Here is a 20,458-nt window from a genome sequence, read left to right as displayed (position 1 = left end):
CACTTGAATGATCAGTTCACCTCCATCAACATCAATCACAGCCTTTGCTGTGGCTAGGAAGGGTCTGCCAAGGATGATAGATTCATCCATGCACTTCCCAGTCTCTAGGACTATGAAATCAGTAGGGATGTAATGGTCTTCAATCTTCACCAATACATCCTCTACAAGTCTATAAGCTTGTTTTCTTGAGTTGTCTGCCATCTCTAGTGAGATTCTTGCAGCTTGTACCTCAAAGATCCTTAGCTTCTCCATTACAGAGAGAGGCATGAGGTTTACACTTGACCCTAAGTCACACAGAGCCTTCTTGAAGGTCATGGTGCCTATGGTACAAGGTACTGAAAACTTCCCAGGATCTTGTCTCTTTTGAGGTAATTTCTGCCTAGACAAGTCATCCAGTTCTTTGGTGAGCAAAGGAGGTTCATCCTCCCAAGTCTCATTTCCAAATAACTTGTCATTTAGCTTCATGATTGCTCCAAGGTATTTAGCAACTTGCTCTTCAGTGACATACTCATCCTCTTCAGAGGAAGAATACTCATCAAAGCTCATGAAAGGCAGAAGTAAGTCCAATGGAATCTCTATGGTCTCATTTTGAGCCTCAGATTCCCATGGTTCCTCATTAGGGAGCTCATTGGAGGTTGGTGCACGCCCATTGAGGTCTTCCTCAGTGGCGTTCACTTCCTCTCCCTCCTCTCCAGATTCGGCCACGGTTATGGCTTTGCACTCTCCTTTTGGATTTTCTTCTGTATTACTTGGGAGAGTACTAGGAGGGAGTTCAGTAATTTTCTTGCTCAGCTGTCCCACTTGTGCCTCCAAATTCCTAATGGAGGACCTTGTTTCAGTCATGAAACTTTGAGTGGTTTTGATTAGATCAGAGACCATGGTTGCTAAGTTAGAGGGGTTCTGCTTAGAACTCTCTGTCTGTTGCTGAGAAGATGATGGAAAAGGCTTGCCATTGCTAAACCTGTTTCTTCCACCATTATTGTTGAAACCTTGTTGAGGTCTCTCTTGATTCTTCCATGAGAAATTTGGGTGATTTCTCCATGAAGAATTATAGGTGTTTCCATAGGATTCTCCCAGGTAATTCACCTCTTCCATTGAAGGGTTCTCAGGATCATAAGCTTCTTCTTCAGATGAAGCATCCTTAGTACTGCTTGGTGCATTTTGCATTCCAGACAGACTTTGAGAGATCAAATTGACTTGTTGAGTCAATATCTTATTCTGAGCCAGTATGGCATTCAGAGCATCAATCTCAAGAACTCCTTTATTCTGACTTGTCCCATTGTTCACAGGATTCCTTTCAGAAGTGTACATGAATTGGTTATTTGCAACCATTTCAATGAGTTCTTGAGCCTCTGTAGGCGTCTTCTTCAGATGAAGAGATCCTCCAGCAGAGCTATCCAAAGACATCTTGGATAGTTCAGAGAGACCATCATAGAAAATACCTATGATGCTCCATTCAGAAAGCATGTCAGAAGGACATTTTCTGATCAATTGTTTGTATCTTTCCCAAGCTTCATAGAGGGATTCTCCTTCCTTCTGTCTGAAGGTTTGGATTTCCACTCTAAGCTTACTCAATTTTTGGGGTGGAAAGAACTTTGCCAAGAAGGCATTGACTAGCTTTTCCCAAGAGTCCAGGCTTTCTTTAGGTTGTGAGTCCAACCATGTCCTAGCTCTGTCTCTTACAGCAAAAGGGAATAGCATAAGTCTGTAGACCTCAGGGTCAACCCCATTAGTCTTGACAGTGTCACAGATTTGCAAGAATTCAGCTAAGAACTGATGAGGATCTTCCAATGGAAGTCCATGGAACTTGCAATTCTGTTGCATTAGAGAAACTAATTGAGGCTTAAGCTCAAAGTTGTTTGCTCCAATGGTAGGGATAGAGATGCTTCTCCCATAGAAGTCGGGAGTAGGTGCAGTAAAGTCACCCAGCACCTTCCTTGCATTATTGTTGTTTTCGGCTGCCATGTCTTCTTCTTCTTTGAAGATTTCTGTTAGGTCCTTTACAGAGAGTTGTGCCTTAGCTTCTCTTAGTTTTTGCTTCAAGGTCCTTTCAGGTTCAGGGTCAGCTTCAACAAGAATGCCTTTGTCTTTGTTCCTGCTCATATGAAAGAGAAGAGAACAAGAAAATGTGGAATCCTCTATGTCACAGTATAGAGATTCCTTGAGGTGTCAGAGGAACAGAAAAATAGAAAGAAGAGGTAGAGGAATTCGAACTTAATTAGATAGAGTTCGAATTGTGCATTGAGAAGGAGTGGTACTCTATAAATAGAAGGATGTGGGAAGAGAGGAAGAAATTTTCGAAAATCAAGTGAAATATTTTGAAAACATTTTTGAAAAACTCTAATTGATTTTCGAAAATCAAGAGTGGGAAAGAAATCAAGTAATTTTTGAAAAATTTTGAAATTAGAAATCAAAAAGATATGATAAAAAAAACTGTTTTGAAAAAGATGTGATTAAAAAGATTTGATTGAAAAGTCATGCTTTTTTAAAAAGATATGATTGAAGAGATATGATTTGAAAACAATTTTTAAAAAGATTTGATTTTAAAAATTAATGACTTGCCTAACAAGAAAAGATATGATTCAAACATTAAACCTTTCTCAACAGAAAAGGCAACATACTTAAAATGTTCAATCAAATCATTAATTGTTAGTAAGTATCTTTGAAAAAGGAAAGAAATTGATTTTGAAAACATTGATTGAAAAGATTTGATTTGAAAAAGATTTGATTTTGAAAAACTTTGAAAACTAAAAAAAAAAATTGATTTTGAAAACAAAATCCTCCCCCTTGTGCCATCCTGGCGTTAAACGCCCAGAATGGTGCACATTCTGGCGTTTAACGCCCAATGCACTACCTTTTTGGGCGTTAAACGCCCAACCAGGTACCCTGGCTGGCGTTTAAATGCCAGTCTGTCCTTCTTCACTGGGCGTTTTGAACGCCCAGCTTTTTCTGTGTAATTCCTTTGCTGCATGTTCTGAATCTTCAGTTCCCTGTACTATTGACTTGAAAATAGAACTAAGATCATATAAACAATGCATGCAAGACACCAAACTTAAAATGAGACACTAGACTCAAACAAGAAACATAAAATATTTTTTGGTTTTTTATGATTTTGTAAATTTTTTTGGATTTTTCGAAAATTAAGTGGAAGAAGAAAATAAAGGCATCAAAATTCTTAATGAGAATTCCAGGAATCATGCAATGTTAGTCTAAAGCTTCAGTCTAAAGGAATTAGACATGAATAGGCAAGCTTCAGCAGGACATTGCATTCAAGAGCTAAATTAATGATAATCAATCAGCTTTGGTGATGATAAGAACATCACCTTGAAACACTAGAATTCATTCTTAAGAACTCTGAAAAAAAATACCTAATCTAAGCAACAAGATGAACCGTCAGTTGTCCATACTCGAACAATCTCCGGCAACGGCGCCAAAAACTTGGTGCGCGAAATTGTGATTCACTACACAAGTTTGCACAATTAACCAGCAAGTGCACTGGGTCGTCCAAGTAATACCTTACGCGAGTAAGGGTCGATCCCACGGAGATTGTTGGTATGAAGCAAGCTATGGTCACCTTGTAGATCTCAGTCAGGCAGACTCAAATGGGTATAGATGATGAATAAAGCATAAAGATAAAGATAGAGATACTTATGTATATCATTGGTGAGAGCTTCAGATAAGCGTATGAAGATGCCTTCCCTTCCGTCTCTCTGCTTTCCTACTGTCTTCATCCAATCCTTCTTACTCCTTTCCATGGCAAGCTTATGCAAGGGTTTCACCGTTGTCAGTGGCTACCTCCCATCCTCTCAGTGAAAATGTTCCTATGCTCTGTCACAGCATATGGCTAATCAGCTGTCGGTTCTCGGTCAGGCCGGAATAGAATCCAGCGATTCTTTTGCGTCTGTCACTAACGCCCTGCCTGCTAGGAGTTTGAAGCACGTCACAGTCATTCAATCATTGAATCCTACTCAGAATACCACAGACAAGGTTAGACCTTCCGGATTCTCTTGAATGCTGCCATCAGTTCTCGCCTATACCACGAAGATTCCGGTTAAAGAATCCAAGAGATAAACACTAGAGCCTCGTATGCTTGTAGAACAAGAGTGGTTGTCAGTCACTTTGTTCATAAGTGAGAATGATGATGAGTGTCACGGATCATCACATTCATCAAGTTGAAGAACAAGTGATATCTTGGAACAAGAACAAGCAGAATTGAATAGAAGAACAATAGTAATTGCATTAATACTCGAGGTACAGCAGAGCTCCACACCTTAATCTATGGTGTGTAGAAACTCCACCGTTGAAAATACATAAGAACAAGAGTGATCATTGGTTTCGGCCCCATAGAGGGAACCAGAAGAACCAAGATCTGATCTAAGAACTAGATGTCCAAAGATGAAAATACAATAGTAAAAGGTCCTATATATAGAGAACTGGTAGCCTAGGGTGTACAGAGACGAGTAAATGACATAAAAATCCACTTCCGGGCCCACTTGGTGTGTGCTTGGGCTGAGCAATGAAGTATTTTCGTGTAGAGACTCTTCTTGGAGTTAAACGCCAGCTTTTATGCCAGTTTGGGCGTTTAACTCCCATTTTGGTGCCAGTTCCGGCGTTTAACGCTGGGAATTCTGAGGGTGACTTTGAACGCCGGTTTGGGCCATCAAATCTTGGGCAAAGTATGGACTATCATATATTGCTGGAAAGCCCAGGATGTCTACTTTCCAACGCCGTTGAGAGCGCGCCAATTGGGTTTCTGTAGCTCCAGAAAATCCACTTTGAGTGCAGGAAGGTCAGAATCCAACAGCATCTGCAGTCCTTTTCAGTCTCTGAATCAGATTTTTTGCTCAGGTCCCTCAATTTCAGCCAGAAAATACCTGAAATCACAGAAAAACACACAAACTCATAGTAAAGTCCAGAAAAGTGAATTTTAACTAAAAACTAATAAAAATATACTAAAAACTAACTATATCATACTAAAAACATACTAAAAACAATGCCAAAAAGCGTATAAATTATCCGCTCATCACCAGGCTACTTTGCCCTTTAAAATGCCTTGGGCGTGCCACTTTGGTTAGAAGGTGTGGCACGCTAGGGGTGAAACAGGGGACGGTGTGCCACTTGAATGGAGAGGCGTGGCACGCCAAATCAGAAACAGAAGGAGCGTGACACGCTAGAGAAGCGCCAGTCACACGCTAGCTTGAATATCATGTTTGTTGAGTTTCTTTTCCCTCCAAAATATAATTTTCTTTTCACTTTTGTAATTTTCTTTTATTTTCTAGATCTAGGAGTAGTATAAATACCCTTGGAAGTATTGGAAAAGGGGTTAGCAAGTCACAGAGTTTAGTTTTGGTGGATTTCACTTTTAGTTTTCTCACTTCATGTATTTCATCTTTTGTACTTTCTCTCTGAGCTATGAGTAGCTAAATTCCCTCTCATTGAGAAAGGGAGCTCTATTGTACTTGATGGATTAATGATAGTGAATTTCTTCTGCACTTCATCTTCTCTTTGATTTGCTAGAAGGAATTTCGATTTTAATGTTTACTGTTCAATTAACTTGGAAAAGAGATTGAATGCAAAATGGGTTTCATGGGAACCTTGGAAAAGGAAACATGAAACCATGCTAGAAATCCCTTCTCACACTTGAGTAGAATCTGGGTTTTGGTGTTTGGATATGGTGACGTACAATCATCCCTCTACCTGGACCTATGATGATGTGTGGTATAATCAGGGACCAAGCATATCTCTCTTCATGAGCAATTAGACCAAGGAATTGGCTATTGATCAAGATTTGAGAGATTGAGTCACCAAGGGATTGGGGCTCAATCAATCATGATTGTCAAGAGGTCAATGAGTTGCATGATTGAAGAGGATATGAGCTGAAATTAATCCAAAGAGACAATTTCTCCTGATGTCAATTAATTCCCCCCAATCTTATCTCTCCGATTCCTTTACAGCCTTACTTACATTCTGCAAAATCTCATTCCCCTTTATATTCTTGTTATTTTCATTTTTGTAATTTATTGCTTTCTTTTATTTCTTTTGCCATTTATGTTTCTGCCATTTATAATTCTGCACACACAACTTATTCTGTTGAGCTTGACTAATTCACCAATTGATTAAAATTGCTCAAATCTACCAATCTCTGTGGATATGATCCCACTCCACTGTGGGTTAATACTTAACGATAATTTTTGTGTACTTGCCAAGAGCGAATTCATCAATATTATTGGGGAAGGGTAGTGAATTCATCCCATCAATAACTCACACTCTGATTCTACTAAAAATCTGCTTAATACCCTTGCTAACTTAAGCATCGGAGTTCCTTACAGGTACCACCACCCTCCGGTAACAAAGGATCAGCACCACCACCAAGTCCAACAAGTTGGACACGACGGCTCCGGGCACCATCATCAAGTCAGACTCAAAACCACTGACCAGTACAGAAGATCTCGACCGAGATCGACCTACAATTTCAGGTAACCCTTGGAACATTGGCGCCATTGCCGGGGAACCTGGAAGTCATCCCATCATCATGGCAGACACCCTTGACAACGACCACAACTCTGATTTAGAGAATCGAACGCCACACAAGAACGCGGAGGTTACACTAGACGACACTTCTCAACCTAACAAAGACAAGAACTCCCCAAGCATGGAGCCATGTAGGCACTTCAGGATCGTCTAAAACAACTTGAAAAAGAGGTCGAGTACCAGCGGAAGCTAAGAGAGACTTACGAAGAGAAGCTAGGCGATGCCGCGAATTAGAGGACAAGCTCCTGAAGATCGAAGCCGATCAAAAAACTAAAACTACCCGATCCAGCAACGAGGATAGCTCCTGCAAAGACCAAGACCCATTTACCAACGAGATCATGAAGGCCAAAATTCCAAAAGACTTCAAACCTCCCGACATGACCCTGTAAGATGGCACAACAGGTCCCAGCTATCATCTCAACAACTTTCGAAGTAGAATGTTTCTCACCGATGCCTCAGATACAACTCAGTGCAAAGCCTTCCCAACCACTTTGACTAAAACGGCGATCAAATGGTTTGACAATCTGCCCTCCGGTCCATCTCAAGCTTTGACGACTTAGCCAAAAAATTTCTGGCCAAATTCTCCATCCAAAAGGACAAAACTAAACATGCCCCAAGTCTACTAGGGATCAAGCAAGGAGATCGGGAAAGTCTTCGTAGCTACATGGAAAGATTCAACAAGGCATGTTTGGACATACAAAACCTACCAACAAAAGCAGCCATTATGGACCTCATCAATGGCCTACGAGAAGGACCTTTCAGTCACTCCATATCAAAAAAATATCCCACATCTATAAATAAGGTACAAGAACGAGCAGAAAAGTACATCAACATGGAGAAAAACTCCCAATTAGGAGAGACCTCTAAATCCGAACTCTCCTATTCTTCACAGGATAAGGATAAAGAATCTAAGAAAAAAGAAGACCAGCATGGCGAAAAGATCAAGAAATATCGCAATTACACCCCTCTCCGGGTGTCTCTCGTAGATGTATATCAAGAAGTATGCCACACAGAAAAGATACCTCCACCTCGCCCACTCAAAAGCAAGAAGGGAGGGGGAGATTGGATAGAGTACTGTCAATACCATCGAATCTACGGACATTCCACCAACGAATGCTTCGATCTAAAGAACATCATAGAAAAATTGGTAAGAAAGAGAAGACTAGATCGGTACTTAGCCAACAAATCAGATGAGCCAAGAAAAAGAAGAAGAGAAGACGAGGTTGGACAAACTGAATGACCACCTCGCACTCTAGAGAGACACGTCCACATGATAGATGGAGGATTTGCAGGAGGAGGAGTCTCGAAATCATCTCGCAAAAGACATCTGAAGGAGATATATCATGTCAAAGAAGGAGAATGAGCACCCGAACTCCCCACTATAACCTTCAATAAAGAAGACACACCTGCTGTCATCTCAGGACATGACGATCCTATGGTCATCACTATCATATTAGCCAACGCTAATCTCCACCACACATTGGTAGACCAGGGAAGCTCGGCGGACATTTTGTTCAAAACGGCCTTTGACAAACTCGACCTAGAGGAAAAAGAGCTCAAAGCATATCCAAATAGCCTATTCGGGCTGGGAGACACTCCAATCCAACCACTTGGATATATCTCCTTGCACACCACCTTTGGAAAAGGAAGTCGGTCAAGGACATTCAACATAGACTACATTGTGGTCGACGTCAGTTCAGCCTACAATGCCATGATAGGTCGGACAACGCTAAATCAGCATGGTGCAGTCTTCTCGACTCCACATCTATGCATAAAGTTCCCATCCACAGAAGGAATCGCAATAGTAAGAGCAGACCAGAAGACAGCGTGCCACTGTGATGAGCGGATATTTTATACGCTTTTTTGGGGGTAATTTCATGTAGATTTTAGTATGTTTTAATTGGTTTTTTAGTAGAATATTATTAGTTTTTAGGCAAAAATCATATTTCTGGACTTTACTATGAGTTTGTGTGTTTTTCTGTGATTTCAGGTATCTTCTGGCTGAAATTGAGGGAGCTGAGCCAGAATTTGAGTTAGGCAGAAAAAGGACTGCTGATGCTGTTGGATCCTGACCTCTCTGCACTCGAAATGAATTTTCTGGAGCTATAGAAGTCCAATTGGCGCGCTCTTAATGGCGTTGGAAAGTAGACATCTAGGGCTTTCCAGCAATATATAATAGTCCATACTTTGCGCGAAGATAGATGACGTAAACTGGCGTTCAACGCCAGTATCATGCTGCTGTCTGGCGTCCAGCGCCAGAAACAGGTTACAAGTTGGAGTTCAACGCCAGAAACAGGTTACAACCTAGCGTTGAACGCCCAAAACAGCCCCAGGCACGTGAGAAGCTTAAGTCTCAGCCCCAACACACACCAAGTGGGCCCCAGAAGTGGATTTCTGCATCATCTATCATAGTTTACTCATTTTCTGTAAACCTAGGTTACTAGTTTACTATTTAAACAACTTTTAGAGACTTATTTTGTATCTCATGACATTTTCAGATCTGAATTTTATACACTTTGACGGCATGAGTCTCTAAACTCCATTGTTGGGGGTGAGGAGCTCTGCAGCGTCTCGATGAATTAATGCAATTGTTTCTGTTTCTCCTTTCAAACATGCGTGTTCCTATCTAAGATATTCGTTTGCGCTTAATTATGGAGAAGGTGATGATCCGTGACACTCATCACCTTCCTCAATCCATGAACGTGTGCCTGACAAACGCCTCCATTCTACATCAGATTGAATGAGTATCTCTTAGCTTCCTTAATCAGAATCTTCGTGGTATAAGCTAGAACTGATGGCGGCCACTCTTGAGGATCCGGAAAGTCTAAACCTTGTCTGTGGTATTCCAAGTAGGATTCAAGGATTGAATGGCTGTGACGAGCTTTAAACTCGCGATTGCTGGGCGTGATGACAAACGCAAAAGGATCAATGGATCCTATTCCAACATGATCGAGAACCAACAGCTGATTAGCCGTGCTGTGACAGAGCATTTGGACCGTTTTCACTGAGAGGATGGGAGGTAGCCACTGACAATGGTGATTCCCGACATACAGCTTGCCATGGAAGGAGCCTTGCATTTATGAAAGTGAGTAAGCATTATGTTGCAGGGATTCAGAGGACAAAGCATCTCCAAAAACCCCAACATATTTTTCATTACTGCACAACAAGTAACTATTTCATACTCTTTTACTTTGCTAATAATTCCAAACACTTTTACTTCTTACAATTAAATCCAAATAATCTTATTGGCATCCTGACTAAGATTAATAAAATAAACATAGCTTGCTTCAAACCAATAATCTCCGTGGGATCGACCCTTACTCACGTAAGGTATTACTTGGATGACCCAGTGCACTTGCTGGTTAGTGGTACGAGATCATAAGAAATTTTGATTTTGATAATTGGGATTAAGATTTCGTGCACCACGCTACTACAACGAAAGTCTGAACTTCAGAGGCAAAGGAGAAGAAATTCATGCCATTGAGCTAGGGAAAGTTCGAGGACGGGACAAACTTCGTCCACAACCTGAAGGCGAAATACAAAAAGTCCAAATTAGAGATACTTCAAATAAAACGACCAATATTGGCACAATCCTAAAAGGGGACAAAAAGGAGTCTCTCATACAGTTCTTATGAAGCAATGTCGACCTCTTTGCTTGGAAGGCCGCAGACATGCCAGGCATAGACCCTAAGTTAATGTGCGACAAGCTGGCAGTCTACCCAGGATCTCGGCCAGTACAGCAGAGACGTAGAAAGCATAGACCAGAATGATCCGAAGCTGTGGAAGAGTAGGTGCAAGCTCTACTGGAGGCAGGATTCATAGGAGAAGTCAAGTACCCACTATGGCTAGCTAACATCGTCTTGGTGAAAAAATCAAATGGGAAGTGGTGCATGTGCAACGACTACACTGATCTCAACAAAGCCTGCCCAAAAGATCCTTATCCACTCCCAAGTATCGACGCTCTGGTGGACGCCTCCTCCGGATACAAATACCTCTTGTTTATGGATGCCTATTCGGGATACAATCAAATCCCGATGTACCCACCTGATCAAGAGAAAACCTCACTCTTAACCCCGAAAGCAAACTACTGCTACATTGTCATGCCATTCGGACTAAAAAACACAGGAGCCACTTATCAAAGATTAATGAATAAGGTCTTCGTAGACCACATCGGGAAAGTCATGGAAGTCTACGTGGATAACATGTTAATAAAGACACAAAGTGAAGAGTCGTTATTGTCTGACCTCACCCAAGTATTCGACACTATAAGAAGGCATGACATGTGACTTAACCTTGCAAAATGCACATTCGCAGTAGAAGCTGGCAAATTCTTGGGTTTTATGCTCACATAAAGAGGAATCGAGGCAAATCCGGATAAATGCCGGGCCATACTCGACATGAAGAGCCCAACTTATGTCAAAGAGGTACAACAACTAAATGGAAGATTGGCAGCCTTGTCTAGATTTTTAGCTGGATCGGCAATAAAATCTCTCCCCTTCTTCGCCACTCTAAGGAAGAGAGAGAGGTTTGAATGGACGATGGAGTGCGAGCAGGCTTTCCAAGATTTCAAAAGATTCCTGGGATAACCACCTATTCTAACCCGGCCACGGGAAGGAGAACCACTTACATTGTACCTCGCAGTAGGAAATCGGGCAGTAGCCTCAGCACTGGTCCGAGAAGACGATAATGGACAACAACCTATATACTTCATCAGCAAAGCACTACAAGGGTCTGAACTGAACTATCAAAAAATAGAAAAATTCGCTTTTACTCTCATACTAACATCTCGACGACTCCGCCCATATTTCCAAGCCCACATCATCAAGGTTCGGACCAACCAGCCCATAAAAAGCATTTTACAGAAAAAGACTTAGCAGGAAGAATCTTGCAATGGGCAGTCGAGTTATCCGAATTCGACCTTCAGTATGAAGCTCGGACAGCCATCAAAGTACAGTATCTGGCCGACTTCATTACAGAATTTATGGACACCCCATAAATCCCTACAAAATGAAATCTCTACGTAGACGGTTCTTCAAACAAAATTGGAAGTGGCGCAGGCGTGATAATAGAGAGCGATCAAGGAACTCAAATTGAACTTTCCCTCAAATTCAGGTTCCCTGCTTCAAACAAACAGGCTGAATATGAGGCGCTACTAGCTGGTTTGAAGCTGGCTAAGGAGGTTGGAGCTCAAAAGCTTACCATCTTTAGCAACTCACAAGTAGTCACCTCACAAATAATAGGGAACTATCAAGCCAAGGATCCCACCATGAAAAAGTACCTGGACAAAACCAGGGAACAACTCGGATAACTCGGGAAATATGAGGTCTGCCACATACCTCGGGAACAGAATGCTCGAGCTGATGCACTCTCAAAACTAGCCAGCACCAAACCAGGGGGCAATAATAGAAGCCTCATCTAGGAAATGTTGCAGAATCCGTCCAGGATGGATGACTCCCATAATTAACTATCTCAAAATAAAAACACTCCCTACAGATAACAAGGAGGCAAAGAGGTTAATACGGGAGGCACAATATTACACGATCATAAATAATACTCTATACAAAAGAGAGATTTCAACACCACTGTTAAAATGTGTGCCGACTTCCAACACAAAGGAAGTCTTAGAAGAAGTACACAGTGGCATCTGTGGCAACCATCTCGGAGCACAGGCTCTTACCAAAAAAGTACTCCGGGCAGGATTCTATTGGTCGACTCTACAAAAAGAAGCAACAGAATTCGTAAAGACATGTCCACCATGTCAGAAACATGCCAACTTTCACATCGCCCCACCAGAGGAGCTTATCAGCGTAACCTCACCCTGGCCATTCGCAAAGTTGGGACTCGACCTTCTCGGTCCTTTCCCTCAAGGATCCGGACAAGTCAAATTCCTCATCGTGGGGGTATACTATTTCACAAAGTGGATTGAGGCGGAACCCCTAGCTAACGCCACTGCTCAAAGAAGTCGAAAATTCCTATATAGAAATGTTGTCACAAGGTTTGGGGTCCCATATTCCATCACCATAGACAATGCACTCAATTTACAGATGCAGGCTTCAGAAAATTGGTGGCCGATCTGAATATGAAACACCAATTCACATCTGTAGAACACCCCCAGGCCAACGGACAAGCAGAAGCTGCTAACAAAGTCATATTAGCCGGGTTAAAATGAAGATTACAGGAGGCAAAGGGTGCCTGGGCTGAAGAGCTCCCGCAAGTCCTATGGGCATATCAGACGACTCCACACTCCACCACAAAGGAATCACCTTTCTGATTAGCTTACGGAATGGATGCAATGATCCCAGTGAAGGTCGAAGAAGGATCACTAGAGTGATCCACTACAATGAAGAGGCCAACTCCTAACTTCATAGGGAAGAACTCGACCTACTTCCAGAATTCAGAGAAAGAGCTTGGATCAGGAAAAAGGCATTAAAACGTCAAATGGCTTCAAGATACAATCAAAAGGTAGTGCCGCGAGGTTTTGCCGAGAACGACCTCGTCCTAATCCGAAATGACGTCGGAACAACTCGACCTGGAGAAGGAAAGCTGGCAGCAAATTAGAAGGGACCCTACCGAGTCATAGAAGTACTCGGAAGAGGCTACTACAAGCTATCCGAAGTCGAGGGGCAAGAACACCCAAGGTCTTGACACTCCTACAACTTAAGAAGGTACTACAGTTAGGAGATAGTAAAGGATCTTAGGACGAGGTGCACTCTTTTTCCTTAAAAAGGTTTTTTTACAAGGCACCAAACCAAGATCCATAAAATACCTAACTTATAAGGGTAAAACTCCCACATGTATATATTTGCATATTTTCTTTTTCAATAAAGCTTTTTCAGATTTTCCACAAATCCTTCATCAAGACGCATTAATATGAAACGCAAAATTTCATCGCCCGATTATAAAGCTACAGATCAGCAAAAGTGAAAACTATAATTCACAGTCCGATCATGATAAAGACCAACAAGGATGAAAACGAAATTCACCAAAGGTTGGCCAAGCAAGGATCAAACCCATATTCTACAAAATCGGCAAAGATGAAAAGCGACAAAACAGATTAAATGCAAGAAGTTATTGAAAGTGACCCATAGGAAAGGACCTGACGAGGTCTAAATAAAAATGGGTTGCTAAAAAAATAACTTAAAAAGACAGACCGACATGAAGAAGTCAGACCAGTCGACCACAACAACAAAAGTTATAAAAAGTAAATCCCTGGAAAGAGGCCTGGCCAGCCCTAAAAAAAAGGATTACTAGAAATAACTTCGAAGGGCCCGACATGATGAAGTCGGCCTCCCACAAACCAAAGTTATAAAAGTAATCCATAAAAGAGATCTGAAAAAGATCCAAGAAGGATTACTAGAAATAACTTCGAAGGGACCGACATGATGAAGTCGGCCTCCCACAAACCAAAGTTATAAAAGTAATCCATAAAAGAGATCTGACAAAGATCCAAGAAGGATTACTAGAAATAACTTCGAAGGGATCGACATGATGAAGTCGGCCTCCCACAAACCAAAGTTATAAAAGTAATCCATAAAAGAGATCTGACAAAGATCTAAGAAGGATTACTAGAAACAACTTCGAAGGGACCGACATGATGAAGTCGGCCTCCCACAAACCAAAGTTATAAAAGTAATCCATAAAAGAGATCTGATAAAGATCCAAGAAGGATTACTAGAAATAACTTAGAAGAAATCGACACGATGAAGTCGGCCCCAACAAACCTACAAAAAGTTATACAAGGTAATCCATAGGAGAGATCTAACAAAGTTCCAAACAAAATGGATTACTAAAATAACTTCAGAAGAAGTCAGCCAAACAGGAGGCATGCGCTATAAGGGACTTCAAGTTAGACCCAGAAGGCCATGACTCGAAAGAAGTAAAGCTACAAGTTGAAAGTGTAAATGCAATCAAAAGAGGTCAGAAAACAGTGTTTCAACACCTCAGCCTAAATACTAAGCAAGCAATCAACAGGCAGGAACCAAAACTGCTATAATAAACAAAGACCCAAGAGGCCACCTGAAGTCAACCCCAAGAGCATGAGAAACTACTTTGTTTTTAAATAAAGTTGCTAACAGAAAAGCAACCAAATTATCCAGAAACCAAGACTACAAATTACAAAGAAAAGAGTTTAAAGCCCACAGGTTGGGCTATACACAAATAATCATAGAGGATCAAAAGACTTCCTAGTAGCTGCATCATGGGGTGAATGAGGACGTGTCTGAAGAGGTACAGCATCTACCGTCCCATCATCCCAGTTCAGGATCTGGACGTCAGGATTAGACTCAGGCTGACCAACTTCAGCTGTTGGAGTTGAGGAAGCAGGGGTAATAGAGACTTTGGCAGCAGGCACGGGAGGAGGCTCGACATCGCTTCATCATCAGGGTCATCAGGGATAATTTTACCATCTTTTACAATGTTGTCCAAGCTGAAAAGAGTAAGGTCAAGCTCGGGCGCAAGAACCCGAACCTGCTCCTTCAAAGCAGCATTGACACTGCGTACAAGATGACCTTGAAGTTTAGTATAATCAACTCGAACAGACTCCAAACTCTCCCTGAGACCCATCATCTCTCTATAAGTCGTGACATAGCTCTCCTTATGCTTCAACGTCGTATCCTTAACCAACTTTACAGAGGCCGCCAAAGCAATAGCTCTAGTTTTTTCACCCTCTAGCTCCTTTTCCAGCTTGACCACTTTCCCCTCGATCTCCTCCTTCAAACCCTTGATCCGGTCAAAATCCGACTTGGCCTCCTCTATAAAAGCCTTTGTCGCATGGATAGAAAGATTATGGGCAGTCCGTTATAATACTACACCGATATGAGCCACCTTGACACTGCTCCAAGTAATAAAATCCAAATGACGAAGAAGAAAGACATCGTCAGTAGGCATAATACCATAAGGGGCAATCTGCTGGTCGACAAACCCAACAGCGTCAAAATCAGGAGCATCTAGATTGAAGGGCTCAACAGTCCGAGGTCTTTTTTAAGGAGGAACGGTTGAAGGAGAAGAAGTAGCTGTAGAAATTTGGGGAGGATCAAGCAGATAAACTCGAGGGATAGGGATCATCCTCCTCGGTCTAGGAGAGTTCAGCATAGGTAGTTTTTGAGAAACCTGAGAAGACCCTTCCCCAGTCATTCTAGCCGAGATGTTTTGGGCCGCGGTAGCCTTCCTCGCCTTTTTAAAGGCTTTCATGGAGTCATTATTCTTGGCCATCTATGAAAAAATAAAAATCAACCATAAAGAAGCAGGTTACAAACTGGAAAGAGAAGGAAGCAAAGTAAAAACAAAAGCAAAATAAGTCGGCCAATACCCAAGACAGTTCGGACCAAGGAGGGGTCTTCCAAAAACCTCTTTGTGTCAAGATGGGGAGGTTCCCCACAGATGTCTTCTAAAACATTTACAAAAGCCTGCTCGACCTCGTCAAGCATCTTTCACGTGTATCGAGACACCACAATGTTCTTTTGCTAACACAAGGGGAAGGCAAGTTCATTATTCGCTTCTAAAAAAAACGGTCTAGCTCCCTTAATAGCTCGGACCTTAAAAAATTAATTCTTAAAGTCCCTAAAGGACTCATCATACATAGCAAACACTTTGTGTCTCTGGGCAGAACAAAAAGAAATCCAAGAGGCTTTCTTTTTTGAAGAAATCCCGGGCTTAGTCAAAACAAAAAGATAAAGAAAGAAAGTCTGAGAAGGCGTGACGCCCAACTCTTGGCAGAGCAACTGAAAAATCTTAATTAAACCCCATGAATTTGGATGAAGCTGGGATGGAGCCACATTACACGACCATAACAGGTCGGTCTCAAAGGAAGTAAAAGGAAAAGTAATATTCAGCTGACTGAAAAAATAGTCATAAGCATAAAAGAAGGGACGTTCCCCCTGGTTCAGAGCAGGAAAGCAAACCCTCTCATCAAAATCAGGCGCTATCAATTCATAGTTCTTTTCCTGATCCTTATTCTTACAGAGTTGGTGATGTTTTCTAAGCTCCGCACAAAACTCAGCATTTACCACGGAAACACACATCAACATAAGGGAGTCCAACCAATCGGACATCCTCTCAGGAACCTTAGAAGACGTCTCAACAATATTTTTGCGAGAAGAAATGGCCAACTAGTCCTACAAAAAGAAAAAGAGAATGGATTACTAACCAAAACAGCTCGGACAAACATGACTCAAAAACAATACAAACAGTAAAAGGAAAATCCCAAGACGCACACCAAGGTCCAGGGGCATCCTTTGGAGGCAGGGACATAGTAAGGACCTAGAAAAAGTCTATAAGGATACAACTTAAAACTCTCAGTAAAGAAAATCTCCCTTCTAAGCAAAGCAAACCATCAAAAAAATGTTATCTTCTATAAAGTCTATCAATTAAGAAAGCTACCAACATGGCAAATTCGTCAAAGGCGTAATTCTTTCCAAAGAGTCAAGCAGTTTATCAGCCCAAAACTCCAAATAAGAAGGTATAATCGGAAGCAATAAACAAGCATGTAAAACCCTAAAGAGCGTCAACTATCAGGGAAAGCACCAAAAAGGCATGCATAAGTCAAAAGGAACCCTAAAAAGCCTTCATCACAGCAACAATCAAAGCATGACCATACAAAAAAGGTTCAAACTTTCCAAGCCAGCATCAAAACTTTACCAAGAATGGAACAAAGCAAGCACAAAAGAAGAAAGAAGTAAAAGAAAGAAGAACCAACCTGAAACAGGAGGAAGCGCCGAAAAAGTTGAAAACGAAGAGACAAAAATCTGAAATGCCTTTTGAGCAAAGGGAAGCTCCAGCAAATCAGCAATGATGCTGCGAAGGGAAGCGCGTAAAGAAGGTTCAGGCAAAAATAGAAAGAATGAAATGAAGAAAGGGGGGAAAAATGGCAAGAATTAATGGGTTATTAAACCCTCGCACATTCCCAAAGCAGAGAGACGCGTGTTTCAACAGAAAGGAACACCTGTTTCAAAAAATTTAAAAGAAAGAAAATGTTCCGCATTTAAAGGGAAACTCTACAAAGAAAAAATCGACAAATGCTCGAGTTCGGCTTCACCAGAGAAGGATCAAAGTCCTAAAACTAAGGACTCGACCTCAAAAGGAAGACCACGCTCGAGCAGGGGCACTGTTCATATCCTGGGTCAAACTCACCGACTCGAGATGTTTAAATGACAAGTCAACTGACCTCCTCAGGTCAGGGTTATCCGACCTCTTCTCAAAGAGCTCGGCCAAATCGCCATAAGAGGCTCAAGCAGACCCAAACGAAGGGACATAGCCCAAATCTAAAGGCGGCAAAGCCTAAAAAAAAATAAGGCGATTCCCCTTAAAGATAAGATGACTTCACTCAAAGATAAGATAAGATAACTATCTCATCTCCAAAAAGGCCACTCCACACTATTATAAATACACTGGAGCACCCATGTATAACTCACACTCTGATTCTACTAAAAACCTGCTTAATACCCTTGCTAACTTAAGCATCGGAGTCCCTTGCAGGTACCACTACACCTCGGGGACGAAGGATCAGCACTACCACCAAGTCCAACAAGTCAGACACGACGGCTCTGGCCACTATCATCAAGTCAGACTCAACAGCGCCGACTAGTACAGAAGATATCAACCAAGATCGACCTACAGTTTCAGGTAACCCTCGGAACAGCCACCAAGAAGGGTAAAGAGAAAGCCTTCAAAAAGACACCGCCCAAGAGAGGAACAAAAAGAGCGCCAGCTGAGGAACCACAACCCCCGCCCACTGCAAATCTCAGCATGCACCGAGGACTGTGCAACCTTTAAGTGTGGGGAGGTCGATACCGACTTCCATGGGTTAGTTACTCTCTTTTCAACACCAATGTTTAGTTTTCTTTGTTACTGAGTTATTGCATTTGCATATTTGATTTCATGTTTGTTTGATTTTGTGCATATTTTACCACCACTTAGTTAAAATAATTAGTTTCTTTTCAAGACCCTAATTTATAGTATTTCACTAATTTAAATTGAAAATTTGTGTTAAACTTGTTTGGAGATTGTAATTTGGAACATGAATTATAGCTAAGAACACCCAACTCATGAGATTTGAGCTTGATTACATGGTTACATTATTTAACCATAATATTTTATTCTTGTGTGTTTCCTTCTCTATAATTGTAATCTTTGCTTTGTTCCAGTCTATATGTCCATTATTTAGTGTATTTACATCCATACATATGATTGAGGCCATCATTTGCTATTAGCTCACTTATCCCAAATAGCCTACCATTCCATTTACCTTTGTTAGCCACTTTAAGCTTTTTAATCCCCATTTGTTCTATATGTTACCACATTACTAGCCTTAAGCGGAAAAATAATTACTTATCCCAACTGAATCTTTGGTTTACTTAAGATAGAGATTGTGTATCAATTAAGTGTGGGAAACTGTGGGAACCTGGGTTAAAAGGAATGTGTTATGTTTCTACTTATGTAAATATTGGGAATTTGGGTACCTACTCATGTGGAACTAGAAAAATCAAATACCTATGTGCATTGATATGTTATATTTGCTTTCAAAAAAAATAATATAAATAAATAAATAAATAAGGGGACAAAATTACCCCAATGCTATGTTTAATAAAAGATCAATGCATAGATGGCGAAATTAAACAAAATTTGGTACATGAGTATGTGATACAAAAGTGGGAATTATGGGTAGCTAGGCATGAATTTAGAGTGTGTGTGTGTGTTAGGTGAAAGCATAAGTTAGTCAAAGATTCATATTTTAGCTCACTTGGCCATACATATATCATCACCCTTACCTTGGCCCCATTACAACCTTGAAAAGACCTCATGAAGAACAAAGTTTTAAAAAACATGATTAGAGAAGTGTAGAATGATCAACCTTAGACACTTGAGAGATTAGAGTGCATATACACTACCAGTGAGGATTCAATGCTTGATTCCTTGTTCCTGGCTTTCATGAGCTATTTTCTTCTGCGAGTCTATTTGTACTTCATTTTTGTGAGTTGAATTAGTAAAATCCAGTTCATGTGTGTTCTTAAAGGATTTATTTACTTTTAACCAAGTAGGTAGAAACATTTTGCATGTAGTTGCATTCATATAAATAGGTTGCATTTCATACATTACACCATTCCTCTTCACTCTCTTATAGCTTCTCTTGAGCTTAGCATGAGGACATGCTAATGTTTAAGTGTGGGGAGATTTTATGCACCACTTTTTTGTGGTACATCTTGTGCTTGATTTAGTAGATTTTTATCCACTTATATCACACTTATTCATGTAAATTGCATCTTTTACATTTTTCCTCGTGATTTTGTGCTATGATTGAAAACATGTTTCTTTGGTCTTAATTTAGCTAATCTTAATGCTCTCTTATTTTTATTCGATGCCGTGATATGTGTGTTAAGTGCTTTCAAGGTTCATAGGGCAAGAATGGCTTAGAGGATGGAAAGGAAGCATGCAAAAATGGAAGGAATACAAGAAGCTAAAGGAACTGCAAAGCTGTCAATCCTGACCTCTTCGCACTTAATCGATCATAACTTGAGCTAAAGAGGTCCAAATAAGGCAGTTCTAATTGCGTTGGAAAGCTAACATCCAGAGCTTCGCAACAATATATAATTTTTCATAGTTGATCTCGCGTTTAGGGGTGCGCATGCGCACATCACGCGCACACACACATTGGTGAAAAGTCTATCGGCTTCTTGTATGCGCGCATCTGCGGAAAAGTCAACGTATCAGAATTCGGCCCCAGCAATTTCTAAGCTATTTTTGACCCAGTTTTTGGCCCAGAAAATACAGATTAGATGCTACAGAGTGGGAGAATTCATTCATTCACTTCTTATTCACACAATTTGAGGTTTTAGATGTAGTTTTCTAGAGAGAGAGGCTCTCTCCTCTCTCTTAGGTTTTAGGATTAGGATTTCTTCTTCTTCTCAATTCCAGGTTCAATGTTCTTTTAATT

General features: G+C 41.0%; 1 non-coding gene across 1 annotated transcript; it reads left to right on the top strand.

Annotated features, from left to right (window-relative positions):
* Positions 1-1,461: 1,461 nt before the first annotated feature.
* On the top strand, positions 1,462-1,569 carry LOC130959425 (small nucleolar RNA R71). The gene has a single exon (XR_009078505.1). It is a non-coding gene; the product is annotated as a small nucleolar RNA R71 (small nucleolar RNA).
* The last annotated feature ends 18,889 nt before the right edge of the window (positions 1,570-20,458 follow it).

Source organism: Arachis stenosperma, chromosome 10, assembly GCF_014773155.1.
Source record: "Arachis stenosperma cultivar V10309 chromosome 10, arast.V10309.gnm1.PFL2, whole genome shotgun sequence".
Taxonomy (NCBI): Eukaryota; Viridiplantae; Streptophyta; class Magnoliopsida; order Fabales; family Fabaceae; genus Arachis; species Arachis stenosperma.
The sequence above is the reverse complement of the archived record's forward strand: the minus strand, read 5'-3'. Positions and strand labels throughout refer to the sequence as shown.